General features: G+C 41.8%; 1 protein-coding gene and 1 pseudogene across 4 annotated transcripts in view; one reads left to right on the forward strand and one right to left on the reverse strand.

Moving 5' to 3' along the window:
* CNNM2 (cyclin and CBS domain divalent metal cation transport mediator 2) overlaps positions 1 to 12,447 on the reverse strand; it is a 142,510-nt gene that overhangs the window by 76,426 nt on the left and 53,637 nt on the right. The gene's annotated exons all lie outside the window — the stretch shown is intronic.
* LOC131750981 (ubiquitin-ribosomal protein eS31 fusion protein-like) lies at positions 1,374 to 1,814 on the forward strand (annotated as a pseudogene).

Here is a 12,447-nt window from a genome sequence, read left to right on the forward strand (position 1 = left end):
ATGACCCTCCTGTCCTTGGAGGCCCCAGACCCTTATCCCATTCCTTAGTTCAGGATTGCATGTATACTTCATTTTACCTTTCTGTCTCTCAACCTCTCATGTATATGCAGTTCCCATACATAACAAATATTTTTCTTCCAGTTTTAATGACATACTTGACATACATACAGCACTGTGTAAGTTTAAGATGTACAGTATAATGATTTGACAGCATGAAATGATTATCACAAGATTAGTGAGTATCCACCATCTCATATAGATATAAATTAAAGAAACAGAAAAAGTTTTTTTCCTTGTGATGAGAATTCCTGATAGTAAATCCTAACAAGTTTCATATGTTAACACACAGCAATGTTAATTATATTCATCATGTTGTACATTACATCCCTAGTACTTATTTTTCTGATAACTGGAAGTTTCTACCTTTTGATTGCCCTCATCCAATTCCTCTTCCCTCTCCCTCCCACCTCTGGTAACCACAAATCTCATCTCTTTTTCTATGAATTTGTTTGTTTCTGAAATATAATTGACCTAGGAACTAACAGTTTAATATTACACAATAGTGATGTGATAATTCTAGACATTTCAAAAGGATTACCACAATAAATCGTTGTGATCTGTCACCATACAAAGATTTACATATATTCCCACACCTTACATTTCAAACCCGTGACTCATTTATTTTGCAACTGGAAGTTTGTACCTGTTAATATCCCTTACCTACCTCTCTTCTCCCCACATCCCCATCCCATCTGGCAACCCAAGATTAAATTTGATTTTCTCCTGTTGATCTGACTCATGTCAATTTAATTCTTAGACCAGCCAGAAGAACCTAGAAGGGTAGAGGAGAGTTTCTTCCTTCCTGACGGGTCTCAGTCTTGAAGAGACAGAGATGTTGTCTTACTCTCCAACAATAATGCAAATTCTCCATCTAGTTGGAGGATGGGGTAAAAGAAACAAGAAGATACCTTTCTGCAAAGATATTTAAAGTTCCACATCCTCAAACAACCATTCAAGGCATGCACATTAAGGAAGGGACAAAGACATTCCCTCATACCTCACAAATCAAAAAGTGGGAAGGGGGGCTTCCCTGGTGGCGCAGTGGTTGAGAGTCCGCCTGCCGATGCAGGGGACACGGGTTCGTGCCCTGGTCCAGGAAGATCCCACATGCTGCGGAGCGGCTAGGCCTGTGAGCCATGGCTGCTGAGCCTGTGCATCGGGAGCCTGTGCTCCACGACGGGGGAGGCCACAACCGTGAGAGGCCCGCGTACCGCAAAACAAAACAAAACAAAAGTGGGAAGGGTTAGAAAGAGGACCAAGATTACACTAAAGAGGCTTTCAAATCTGCCATCCACAGAAGAACTGCAGCCAAGATGCAGATTATTGTGATGACCATCACTCTGGAGGTTGAACCCTGGAATACAATAGAAAATGTAAAGGCCAAGATCCAGGATAAGAAAGGAATTCCTCCTGATCAGCAAAGACTTCTTTGCTGGCCAGCAACTGCAAGATGGACTTTGCCTCCAACATTCAAAGGAGTCCACTCTTCATCTGTGTGGAGACTTCGTGGTGGTGCTAAGAAAAGGAAGAAGTCTTACACCACTCCCAAGAAGAGCAAGCGTAAGAGAAAGAAGGCTAAGCTGGCTGTCCTGAAATACCATAAGGTGGATGAGAATGGTAAAATCAGCCACCTTCGCAGGGAGGGCCCTTCAGATGAATGCGGTGCTGGAGTTTCCACGGCCAGCCACTTTGGCAGATGCTATTGTGGCAAATGTGACCTAATCTATTGTTTTAAGAAACCGGAAGACAAGTAATTGTACACTGATTAACGAAAGACATGAGCTAATAAACTAAAAAAAAAAAAAAAATTTACACAAAAGAAACGCAGTATGAAGTTTCGGTGAGGAGTGTTCTAGATTAGGAATTGGGCTTGTTCTCTCCTTACCCCCCTCACTGGCCTTGTGCCCTGTCCACCTGAAAGCCCAATGGACATGAAATGTAAGGGGCTGTGATGACTGCTATTATAAATGACATGGGAGACTTTCCTGGTGGTCCAGGTGTTAAGACTCCATGCTTCCACTGAAGGGGACACGGGCTCTATTCCTGGTTGGAGAACTAGGATCCCATGTGCTGTGCAGTGCAGCCAAAAAATTAAATATATAAATGACACTATTCCTATCAAACTAATAACCTTCAATGAGCCAGGAGCCCTAGAGTTCAACGAGTGAAGAGGACATTTTTAAAAACCCAAAGTACCTTTAAGTGTTTCATTTTCTTAGTGTAGTTAGACATGACTCACTTCAACTAAGAGCTCACACAAAACAAGTATTTTTTCTTCCCTGGCACATCAGGCAAGCCTCAATTTTTAAAAGTTTTATTTGCTGAAGTAGCCTCAGGAGAAAAAGGCAAGAAAAAAGAAGACCACAACTAAGTTTATAGATAAGGCAAAAGTTACTCACTGAAGGAAGAGTAACTTTCTTCAGGAGCTGTTCAAGATGATTGAAAAGATAACAAAAGGTTCCCCTGCTCATCGGGACATGCTGCCGCAGGTTCAGCGACAGTGGTTTGCTTGTCTGTATGGACAGAAGTGACTCAGGGGAGAGGACTTTAAAAATACTTCTGTTTAAAAAAAAAAAAAAAAAAAATACTCCTGTTTACCTAATGGAACTCAATGTTCCGAATGCGCATCTCATTCCTTTATCCATCTCCTCTCCTGGTTCACTCACCACAAACAAGGGCTGAGATCACTTCCCCGGAAGAAGGAGGGAGGGAAGATACTACATACTAATAATTTTATATTTTTGCTTTTCACCCTGGCACATGTATTTGGCAATGATCTCTGCAAACTTCTAAAAGCATTACAGGGCTTCCCTGGTGGCGCAGTGGTTGAGAGTCCGCCTGCCGATGCAGGGGACACGGGTTCGTGCCCTGGTCCAGGAAGATCCCACATGCCGTGGAGCGGCTGGGCCCGTGAGCTACGGTCGCTGGGCCTGCGCGTCGGGAGCCTGTGCTCCGCAACGGGAGAGTCCACAACAGTGAGAAGCCCATATACCGCAAAAAAAAAAAAAAAAAAAAAAAAAAAAAAGCATTATAAAACTACAGTAAGGTGAATAATCATCATCAATTAACTCACCAATCCTAATAATGAATGGTCTCCCTTGACACACTCCTTATCATTATTTTTTGTTTTTGTTTTATGCCATGCCGCATGGCATGTGGGATCTTAGTTCCCAGACCAGGGATGGAACCCGCTCCCCCTGCAGTGGAAGCATGGAGTCTTAACCACTGGACTGCCAGGGAAGTCCCTCCTTATCACTGATATTAAATAATTTTACACCAAATTCAGAAACTCTCAAATCTAGTTTTTATCACATAACATATGTTTAAGGATTTAGAGGGGGAGACCCTCACCATTTCAGGATGTATAAATATATCCTGAAGGTGACTATTTTCAAGCCTCTGGAAATTTTTCAGCCACACACACACACCCCATAACCATCATTTTTTAGCCATGTCTTCAGCTCAGTTTCAGTCACACTCACCTTACTCACTCCTATCCGAGCACGCCCATGCTGAAGCCTCCCACTGTCATCCCAAGAAGACCCCTCTCCTTTCTATGATTTAGCGCATGTCATACACTGCGATGTTGGGATCCCCTTCCTCAAGGGAAGGTCTGTTACTTCCCCCTCACATCCGGCATGGGCGGGCCTCAATGTTGTGGAACAGTGAATAAGCCTTGTCTCCCCACCTCTGAGGCACTGATTCACGTCCATCACTCTTTTCGCAGACTTGGCTGCAGATTCATATCGTCTCTGCAGCCTTCTCTGATGGAGGTGTTCTACACCAACCCTTCTGCTGCTACCATCACCGTCAAGCAGCCCTTCCTGCAACAGATACTCACTGAGCCTCTATCACAAGCCAGGCACTGCTCTCAGGCTGGAAAGGAAGCAATGAACCAAACAGATAAAAATCCCTGCCCGCGTGGAACGTACATTCTAACAGGGGAGAAGTGGGGTGCCCTGGAAATCTCACGTTCAATTTGAACTTCATTATAATTTAGTTGTTTTGAGTCTATATCGAGTCAAGTGACTGTCTAGACTCCTGTGGGAGATATTCTGCAAAGATGGGTACCAACAACTCCTAAACCTGCAGACATAGGACTACTCTTCCTGTCAAGAGGTAGACTCCATTTCCTCTCTACCTGAACCTGAGCTGCCCTGTGACTTGATCAGCAGAATCATCAGAAGTGACTGCTGTGCCAATTCTGGGCCTGGGCCCTAAGAGTCCTGACAGCTCCCACTGCCTGAGAAACCAGGCATCACGTAAAGAAGCTCAGCCTATCCTGCCAGAGAGGAGGCCGTGCGGAGAGCAGGCCCCGAGGATGAGAACCGTGGCACTCCGGGTGACAGCCAGCGTGAGGCCGCAGACACGTGAGTGAGGCCACCTCAGACCTTCCAGCCACCAAGTGAACACAGCCCCGTGAGCGAGCCCAACACACATCACTGGAGCAGAGATCACCACCCGTGATAAATTCCTGAACTTCGCATCACCACCAATAAAATGGTGGTTGTTTTAAGCCACTAAATTTGGAGGGCCGGGAGGGGGAGTTGTTGTTAGGCAGCAACAACTTAGCCTTAACGAGACAGCGCTCTTAACCACAGCCAGGGGTGGCATCTTCTGCATGTTTCTAAGCCTTCATTATGTCCATTATGGTTAGGCAAAAAGGAAACATCCAGTCAAAATCTGACGAGGGAATATTTATAAAACTAAATGAGGGAGGGGATTCTGGGAAGACGTCGCAGTATGAAGCACCAGGAATCTATCTCCCACCTAGACAACAACTGCATTGGTAGAATGTCTGATCCAGCCATTTTGGAACTTTGAAGGCTTGCAACTTCCACGGGAAGACTTAGATGGTAAATTGTGGTGAATGTCAGTCAATTTGGGCTCTTAGCACAGTAGGAGCTACCCATCCTCCATCCCCAACCCCTTGGCAGACAACTGTGCATGTTTTCCTGGAACCACTGCCCACAGCTTGTGGGAGCTAGGGTGGGCAAAAAGGATCCTGTCCACCAAATATCGGCATCTCTGCTCTGAGTGCTGATGGCTGCTTCTGATCACAGAGCACAGACAAGAAGGTGGGCGGCCACTGTCACTGTGCCTCCCCAACCCTATTTCAGCCCCTTCCCTCTGGCTGAAATGACTTCCAGGGGGATTAAAAGGCTAGACCCCTTCTCCCCCTTCATTTTTCACTTTTTCCCCTTTTGGAGCCAGACTTTAAAGACTAGGACATTTAAAAACAACTGCATATATGGAGAAAATTAGAAAGTGACTGTGTACGCCCAGGCAACGGCTCAGAAAAGACCTGGGAAGTCCTTCAGTTTACATCTCAGACTGATCCTCAGCAAAGAGACCATCTACAACAATCAAAAACAAACAATAAGAAGGACAGGCAAACCCTAGGGAAGGGGGAAATCTGATTTCCAGAGTTACCACACTATTAAATTCAAAAGTCCAGTAAAATAAAATAAATCACAAGGCATACAAAGGAACAGCAAAGTATGGCTCACTCAAAGAAAAATATCAGGACTTCCCTGGTGGTCCAGTGGTAAAGAATCCACCTTTCAACGCAGGGGACACAGGTGCAATCCCTGGTCAGGGAACTAAGATCCCACATGCCGCGGGGCAACTATGCCCGCACACCACAACTACTGAGCTCACAGGTCTCAACTAGAGCCCATGTGCCACAAACTACAGAGCCCACGTGCTCTGGAGCTCACGTGCCACAACTAGATTAGAGAGACCCCACGTGCCGCAACGGAAGACCCGACGCAGCCAAATAAATAAATAAATAAATAAAATCAACAGATATTGTCTCTGAAAAACATGTAACAGCTGGTACACTAGACAAAGACTTCAATTAACTGTCCTAACGACACCCAACAGACTAAAGGGAGATATGGAAAAAGTCAAGAAAACAATGTGTGAACAAAATGGAAATATCAATAAAGAGATGGAAAACTTAGAAAGAACCAAAAGGAAACTCTGGAGCTGAAGAGTATTGATACATAGGTGAAATGAAAAATTCATTAGAAGGATTCAAAGGCGGATTTCAGCAGACACAAGACTCAGCAAACTTGAAGATAGGACAATGGAAATTACTGAATCTGAAGGAGAAAAGGATGGAAGAAAAGCCAATAGAGATTAAAGGACACATGGGACACCATTAAGAAGACCAACATAAGCATAGTGGGAGTCACAGAAGGTAAAGAGAGAGAAAAGGGCAGAGAAAATATTTGAAGAAATGGCTGAAAATGTCCCAAATTTAATGAAATACATGAATATAAACATCACAGGAGCTCAGTAAACTCCAGGTAAGAAGAACTCAGAGACCCACACCAAGACACATTATAATCAAACTTTCAAAAGACAAAGAGAATCTTGAAAGCACAATAGAAGTAACTCATCACATACAAGGGATCCTCAGAGTTCTTGTCAGAAACTTCAGAGGCCATAAGACAATGGGTCAATATAGTCAAATGCTAGAAGAAAAAAACTATCAAACGAGAATCCTATATCTGGCAAAACTGTTAAGAGTGAGGGAGAAATCAAGATTTTCCCAGATAAACAAAAGTTGAGGGAGTATGTGACCACTGGACCTGCCCTACAAAAAATGCTCAAGGGTGTCCTGCAGGGCAAAATGAAAGGACACTAGACAGTATTTTGAAGCCTACAGAGAAATACAGATCTCAGTAAAGGTGAGTACATTGGCAATTGCAGAAGCTAGTATTATTGTAACAGTGGTTTGTAACTACACTTTTTCTACATGACTTAAGAGACTAATACATTTAAAGAAAAAAAAACTATCAGTGTAAAAGCTAGTATTACCCTAACTTAGGTTTCTCACTCCAAATCTTGTTTTCTACATAATTTGAGACTAGTGCATTTTAAAGAATCATAACTTTGTTTTTGAGTGTACTATGTATAAAGATGTTAATTACCTGACATCACCAACCAAAAGGGGTGGGGAACAAAGCTGTAAAGACTCACATTACTAAAATCAGAAATGAAAGTGGGGACATTAGCACTGGTTCTACAGATATAAAAAGGACAGGAGTACTGTGAACAACTGGATGCCAACAAATCAGGTAACTAGATGAAATGGACAAATTCCTAGAGCCACAAAATCTACCGAGATTAAATTATGAAGAACTAGAAAATCTGACTATTCCTATAATTAATAAGGAGATTGAATCAGTAATCAAAAGTCTTCCAACAAAGGGACTTCCCTGGTGGTGCAGTGGTTGAGAGTCCGCCTGCTGATGCAGGGGACACAGGTTCGTGCCCTGGTCTGGGAAGATCCCACATGCCGCGTAGCGGCTAGGCCCATGAGCCATGGCCGCCGAGCCTGCACTCCTCAACGGGAGAGGGCACAACCATGAGAGTCCCGCATACCGCAAAAAAAAAAAAAAAAAGTCTTCCAGGGCTTCCCCTGGTGGCGCAGTGGTTGAGAGTCCGCCTGCCGATGCAGGGGACACGGGTTCGTGCCCAAGTCCGGGAAGATCCCACATGCCGCGGCACGGCTAGACCCGTGAGCCATGGCCGCTAAGCCTGCGCGTCCGGGGCCTGTGCTCCACAACAGGAGAGGCCACAACAATGAGAGGCCCACGTTCTGCAAAAAAATAATAATAATAAAATAAAATAAAAAAGTCTTCCAACAAAGAAAAGCCCTGGACCTGATGGCTTGACTGATGAATTCTACCAAACATTTAAAGAACTAACACCAATTCTTCTCTAATTTTTCCAGAAGACTGAAGAGGAGGGGATACTTCCAAACTCATTCTGTGAGGCCAGCATTACCTCGATACCAAATCTGGACAGAGACGCAGCAAGAAAACTACAGACCAATATCCCTTGTGAACAGTGATACCAAAACCTTCAACAAAATGCAGCAAACAGAAGTCAGCAGCATATTTAAAGGATTATATACCATGACCAAGTGAGAAATGCAAGGATGGTTCAACAGATTGAAAAAAAAAAAAAGTAATATGCCATATCAACAGAATGAAGGAAAAAATTCCACATGATCCCTCAATAGATGCAGAAAAAGAATCTGATAGAATAACACCCTTTTATGATAAAAAAAAAAAAACACTCAAACTAGGAATAGAAGGAAACTACCTCAACATAATAAAAGCCATATGTGAAAAACTCACAAAAAAAATCATACCCAATGGTCCAAGACTGAAAGCATTTCCTCTAAGATCAGGACCAAGGCAAGGATACCCACTCTAAACATTTCTACTCAATACAGTACTGGAAGTTCCACCCAGAGCAATTAGGCTAGAAAAAGAAAGGCAACCAAATTGGAAAGGAAGAAGTAAAATTCTCTATTTGCAGATGATATGATCTTACATGTAAGAAAACCCTAAAGATTCCACACACCAAAAAAACTGTTAAAACTAACAAATTCAGTAAAGTAGCAAAATATAAAGCCAATGCAGAAAAATCAGTTGCATTTCTATATACAAACAATGAACAATTTGAAAAGGAAACTACAAAAACAATTCTGTTCACAAAAACAATTCTATTCACAATAGTATCAAAAAGAATAAGGAATTAATTTAACCATGAAGGAGAAAGATGGTACAATGATAATTACAAACACTGACAAAAGAAATTAAGCACATAAATAGAAACATCCCATGTTCATTAACTGGAAATTTTGATACTGTTAAGATGTCCATACTACCCAAAGCTACTACAGATTCAATGCAATTCCCACCAAAATCCCAATCATGTTTTTGGCAGAAATAGAAAAAAAAAAAATTCTAAAATTCATATGGAATCTCAAAATGTTCCCAAGTAGCCAAAGCAATCTTAAAAAAGAACAAAACTTGAGGATATACTTCCCGATTTCAAAATTTACCACAAAGTTACAGTAATCAAACCAGTGTGGTATTAGTGAACAGACAGACCTATATACCAATGGAATCTACTAGAGAGCCCAGAAATAAACCCTTGCAATATGGACAAATGATTTTTTTTTTTTTAAACAAGGGTGCCAACTTCAATGGGGAAAGGATATTCTTTTCAACAAATAGACCTGGGAAAACTGGATATCCACATGCAAAAGAATGAAGTTGGATCCTTATCTAATACCACGTACAAAAATTAACTCAAAAAATTGATCTAAAACCTAAATATGAGCCCTACAAGTATAAAACTCTTAGAAGAAAATATAGGACAAAAGCTTCACAACATTAGATTTGGCAATAATTTCTTAGATATGACACCAATGGCATAGGAAACAAGAAAAAAAGACAAACAGGACTTCAAGAAAACTAAAAATGAGGTACATCAGAAGATAATAATCAGAGTAAAAAGGCAACCCACAGTATGAGAGAAAATATTTACAAATAGTTTATCTAATAAAGGAATAGTATCCAGCATATAACTCCCACAACTCAAACAATAAAACAACCCATTTAAAAATGGGCAAAGAACTCAAATGGACATTTCTCCAAAGAAGATATACAAATGGCCATGGAGTACACGAAAAGATGCACAACATCACTTATCATTAGGGAAAAGCAAATCAAAACTATCAAGAGATACCACCTCATACCCATTGGGATGGCTACTATCAAAAAAACAGAAAATGATAAGTGTTGAAGAGGATGTGGAACCCTTGTGAACTGTTGGTGGGAATGTAAAATGGTACAGCCACTGTAGAAAACAGTATGGTAGTTCCTCCAAAAATTAAAAATAGAATCCCCATATGATCCAGCAATTCTACTTCTGGGTCTATTTTAAAACGAAAAACTGAAAGAAGGGTGTGGGGGAACTATCTGTACTCCCATGTTCATAGCAGCATCATTTACAATAGCTAAAACAAAGAAGCAAGCCATGTGTCCATGGACTGAAAAATAAACAAAATGTAGTATATACACATAATGGAATATTATTAAGTCTTAAAAGGGAAGGAAATTCTATAATATGCTGCAACATGGATAAATCTTGAGGATGTTATGCTAATTAAGCCAACCACAAAAAGGCAAAAACTCTGATTTTACTTATATGAGGTACTTAGGATAGTCAAAAAAAATCACGAAGAAAGAAGGTAGAATGGTGGCTGCCAGGGGCTGTGGGTAGGGGGAAATGGGAGTTACTGTTTAATGGGTATAGAGTTGCAGTTTTATAAGATGAAAAGAATTATGGAGATAGAAGAAGGTCACGGTTACACAACAATGTGAATATATCTAATACCACTGAACTGTGCACTTAAAGATGGTTAAGATGGGGCTTCCCTGGTGGCGCCGTGGTTGAGAATCTGCCTGCCAAAGCAGGGACACGGGTTCGGGCCCTGGTCTGGGAAGATCCCACATGCCGTGGAGCAACTAAGCCCGTGAGCCGCAACTACTGAGCCTATGCATCTGGAGCTTGTGCTCCGCAACAAGAGAGGCCGCGACAGTGAGGCCTGCGCACCGCGATGAAGAGTGGCCCCCGCTCGCCGCAACTAGAGAAAGCCCTGGCACAGAAACAAAGACCCAACACAGCCAAAAATAAAATAAATAATTAATTAAAAAAAAAAAAAAAAAAACCTAAATGGGATACTTATAAGCATAGAAGAGACCTAGAGTATTTTCTTTCTTGGACAGAGGACTCAAATCATTTTTTGACTGTGTATTCTATTAGTTAAATGTTGGCCACACCTCCTCCAATATACTGTATCTATTTATAAGTTATACACAAATATTACTATATTAATACATTATGTACATCATGAAATACCTTCAAAAATAAATTCAAAAATAAGTATAAATGTGTTTCTATAAAGCTATTTATGTTTGAATAGACATGCAAGTCCTACTGCATCCTAGTGGTTGGCTGTGCATGCATCTTACCTTGGGGACGACTGCCTTAGATTAAACCAGTTTCTATGTTATTCTCGAATTCCTCCTTCCTCCTTCCAACTCTCTCCCCCTGGCCTCTGTACTCTAAACTATTCCAGTTTTCTTCCTCTCAATGTTTTCCTTCAGCAGCTCCACTTCCTGCTTCCACCTTTTAAATATGGGCTTTGAGGTATGGCCTTCTGCTCTTCCAAGTACATCCTCCCTTGGCAATTTCATCTTGCTCAGTGACTAACCACTGCCAGAAGTCTTCTCAGCTTGTTCTCTCTCTGCATTAGTCTATAACCACTGAACATTTACACAAGAGTCAAAAATCTCACCACTGGTGTATCTAGATATCTAGCCCACCCCACCCACACTGTCAATGCCCACACAAAACCCTCCAACTGTTTATCTAGCTCCTGCTGAATCACCCCTAGTAAAGTAACTACAAATCTAGGAACAATACAGAATATTTTCTAACAGCTCTACTTATTAGAAATTCTACTAATATTAAGCTGAAACTGACTTCCCTGTAATTTCCATATTGGTTCTAGTTTTGGCTTTGGAGGTCTCACTACCCACACTCAAATCTAAATCAAATGCACTATCTTTGTAATCTTTGAGTTTCAGTGGCAAGACATGATGACCTTCTCCAAGTAAAACAGGGCAGGTGAATATCAAAGCCAGTTTGCGCCCTATAAACCAAAACAGGCAATGAATGCTACAGGTAAATCAGGGCAAGCACAGAACAATGTCCAGGACTAAAACATAGTCTAGCAGATATAAGAAACTATGGATCTCTAAGCTGATGGATGATACCAAGTCTGAGGTCTCTCTTCAGTTGATGGGGTGTGTTCATTCTCTGTTTAGGGAACTAGGCAAGTCCTCCATGCTCCCAATCCTACTTTTACGACTGTCCCTTGATGACATGTTGTGAACTGAATACACACTAGCTTAAAAAGCTATTCCATCTATACCCCAATAAAGATGTTTAAAAAAAAAAAAAAAGAAATCTTTTCCATCAACCTGATCTAGCAATTTAAAAGCAAAACAAAAACACTCTCTGTTGTAGAATAAGCCATCAAGGGCTTACTTAAACACTAGGAGCTTCTGGGTACTCATGAGTTGGTCATGATGTTGGACAAGTTGATGGCTAGAAGGAATAGGACTAAGAGCAGCCAGTAAGAACCCAAGGAAGAATCCGAAATAGTGCAGGGTGACACGTCTGCCAGGAATATACCTAGAGAATACCAAAGAGAACACAAATGAGACTGTGGTCTTCTGGTCTGTTTAGGGCCATCCACTTAGAAGCAAGGGACCAGAAAGACTTCCTATATCTAGCTCTGATGATGAGGAATTTGGTAGTAAAAGAAGCTTTGCGAGCTCTAAGGCTTCCCTCGTGGCACAGTGGTTAAGAATCAGCCTGCCAATTCAGGGGACACGGGTTTGAGCCCTGGTCCAGGAAGATCCCACATGCTGCGAAGCAAATAAGCCCGTGCACCACAACTACTGAGCCTGTGCGCTAGAGCCTGCAAGCCACAACTACTGAGCC

Source organism: Kogia breviceps, chromosome 2, assembly GCF_026419965.1.
Source record: "Kogia breviceps isolate mKogBre1 chromosome 2, mKogBre1 haplotype 1, whole genome shotgun sequence".
NCBI classification, from domain to species: Eukaryota; Metazoa; Chordata; class Mammalia; order Artiodactyla; family Physeteridae; genus Kogia; species Kogia breviceps.